The sequence below is a fragment of the Aptenodytes patagonicus genome, chromosome 2 (genome assembly GCF_965638725.1).
Source record: "Aptenodytes patagonicus chromosome 2, bAptPat1.pri.cur, whole genome shotgun sequence".
In the NCBI taxonomy this organism is placed as follows: domain Eukaryota; kingdom Metazoa; phylum Chordata; class Aves; order Sphenisciformes; family Spheniscidae; genus Aptenodytes; species Aptenodytes patagonicus.
In genome coordinates, this window is record NC_134950.1 from 157,757,783 (window position 1) to 157,760,818 (window position 3,036).

A 3,036-nucleotide genomic window follows, 5' to 3' on the forward strand; every position below is an offset into this window, starting at 1 on the left:
AAGGTTGCATAAAATTTTACCAATACAAACACTAGAAGATTCTGGGTAAAATGGCCAGAGTATGCACAGGACTGGGGGACCTGCTATGGACGTATTCATTTCTCAGATGCAGGTAAAGTGACAGCAAGGGTCAGGAATCAGGAGATCGATGGATGTCTAACCAATATTAGGTCTTACAGCTTTTCTGACAACCATTGCAGTAAGCTTAAGACTGAGGACTTGAGACTGAAAGAGACCTAAAGGTCTCTTTATTAAGGAACTGAGACCTGGCACAGAATGTTTTCATCCATAAGCTTGCTGAGAAAAGCAATACATTCCTGCACATTAAGAACCAGATCTGTCTGTAATCAGGACATTCTCAGAAGAGAAGTCACAGATGCCCTAGAATGCCCTGGGTTATTTACAGGATTTCCTCACAGCATGTGAGTTTTGAGAAATTGTCCCTCTAAAGTAGTTTGTTGGCTCTATCCGTTGTAATAGAAAACCTTTCATCATATGTTATGTGATAAAAATGTACTTAAGTTTGAGATTAAAAATTTCAAACTTGTGTTTCAGATAATCCTCTTTCAAATATCAACCTTTTGTAAATCTATTCAGTTTATTTTCAGCTACATTTTCCATGTGTTCTTGTGTTTCTTTGGATGATAGAAGAAAAAAGCAGTAGCTGAGGGAAAGGACAATATATGTCGTTCATTATAATTTTTTCCACCTAACCTTTCAAACATGAAATAAAAAGCTCATCATAGTTTAACGTTAATGCTGGCAAGAGTATTTCTTTTACTAAAAATGGTGAAATGAGGATGCTTGTTTCATCAGACTGGAGCTGTCAGCTGGCCTTTTTTCCAATTGTCCTATTATCTGCAGTGCCATTTCCAAAGGTTTTGGTCCTTTTGTTTGGAATTTCTTTTAAACAAATCAGGATGTTGGAAATAGTTCACTGAACAATACCTTAGTCTTTTTCGTTGTTAAAAAGAAAAGAAAAGAAAAAAGTTTTCTAGTAGCCTTGCCAGCTGTGGAGAAAACTTGAATGTTTTCCTCAGCAGTCCTTTTTTGTGCTTGTGGTGGGCAGTTAGTAAGCCCTGTGATTAGGCTAGGAACGGGTGGAAACTAGAAGAGAAGGGAGAATCCAGCCACAGAACAACAACTATCACAGCGTTGGTGGTATAGTGGTGAGCATAGCTGCCTTCCAAGCAGTTGACCCGGGTTCGATTCCCGGCCAACGCAATTTCATTTTTGACATCTTTTTCAGACGAGCGGGTGGTGCTGCCACCCAGAGGGACCTCGACAGGCGGGAAAAACGGGTCAACAGGAACCTCATGAAGTTTAATAAGGAGTGAAACGCAAAGTCCTGCACCTGGGGAGGAGCAACCCCTATATGCAGGGGGCCACCCAGCTGGAGGGCGGATTGGCAGAAAAGGATCTGGGGGTCCTGGTGGATACCAAGTTGAACATGAGCCAGCAATGTGCCCTTGCAACTAAGAAGGCTAAGGGGGTCCTGGGCTCCGTTAGACAAAGTATTGCCAGTAGGTCAAGGGAGGTGATCTTTCCCTTCTACTCGGCACTAGTGAGACCACACCTGGAGCAGTGACTGTGTCCAGGTCTGGACTCCCCAGTACTGGAGAGGCATGGGCATACTGGAGAGAGTCCAGTGAAGGGCCACAAGGGTGGTTAAACTGCTGGAGCATTTCTGCTATGAGGAAGGACTGAGAGAGCTGTTTAGCCTGGAGAAGAGAAGGCTCAGGGCAGGAATCATATTAATGTATATAAATAGCTGAAGGGAGGGTGCAAAGAGAATGGAGCCAGGCTCTTTTCAGTGGTGCCCAGTCACAGGACCAGAGGCAATGGGCACAAACTGAAACACGGAAGGTTTTCCCTGAGCATCAGGAAACTTTTTTACTGTGAGGGCGACTGAGCACTGGCACGGGTTGCCCAGAGGGATTGTGGAGTCTCCATCCTTGGAGATATTCAAAAGTTGTCTGGACATGGTCCTGGACAACTGGCTCTAGGTGTCCCTGCTTGAGCAGGGGGGTTGCACCAGATGACCTCCAGAGGTCCATTGCAACCTCAACCATTTTGTGATTCTATCATTCTGTGCATCAAGACAAAGAGTCAAGCCAAGGCAAGAACTGAGGACAGAGGACCAATACAAGATGTTAGCGATTTCTCTAGGAGAGGGCATGGCACCAGGAGCTGGGCTGAGAGACAAGGCAGCCAAAGGAAGAAGTGTCACTCCAGCAGAGCTAGAGAAATGCATACAAGCTACGGTTCACTACAGAGCCAGTAGCTAGTGCCTTCAGGAGCCACCAGATACATCAAAGTCTGGGGTTAAGTACCTCCTAGGAAGCCCCACTGTCTGAGTGCCCCTCCAGGTCTCTGAGAGTGCCAACCAGTTTTGGTGATGCAATTAATCATTGTCAATCCCATGGCTCAGAATCATGTTGTACTTGAAACCTGACTCTTAACAACTCTTTCAGAGAAAATGTTCTATCCCAAAGTAGTTTTGAAAATAATTTGTACTATATTTCCAAAACCTGTTTATAAGACAAATGCCGACAGGACCTACTCACATGACAGGCCGCAGTGTATGGAAGAATATTCGATTATACTAAATGTTTGCTTCTTTTGTTTCAGTCTCTTCTTTTTTTTTTTTTTTTCTTTTTTCTCAAAAGGGAGAAAACGCACTCATAGGTTTATAGCAATGAAAAGAAGGAAAGGGCTAAAGGAGCTGAGCTAGCCCAGGGAGAAGTTCTAGCCATTTGCACTTCATAGCTAACTAAGAATGCGTAATGACTAGAGTTCCTAGAAGGAGTGGAGAAAGGGAGATACAGGCTGTGAAAATGTAATTAAAGTAAACTGGATAGATTTACAAAAGGCTGATATTTGAAAGAGGATCAAATCCTCTGTCCTGGAAGAGAAGAGGTTCTGGTCTTTCTGGAAGAGAAGAGATTCTGGAAGCAGTGGGTGCTATGCCAGCAGGAGGCAATGGATTGAAAATCAAACCAGAAGGGTTTTACCTGCCCAGATTCTCATTGCAAC

The 3,036-nt window shown here is 43.8% G+C and overlaps 1 non-coding gene across 1 annotated transcript; it reads left to right on the forward strand.

Moving 5' to 3' along the window:
- Positions 1-1,152: 1,152 nt before the first annotated feature.
- TRNAG-UCC (transfer RNA glycine (anticodon UCC)) lies at positions 1,153-1,224 on the forward strand. The gene has a single exon. It is a non-coding gene; the product is annotated as a tRNA-Gly (tRNA).
- Positions 1,225-3,036: the final 1,812 nt, after the last annotated feature.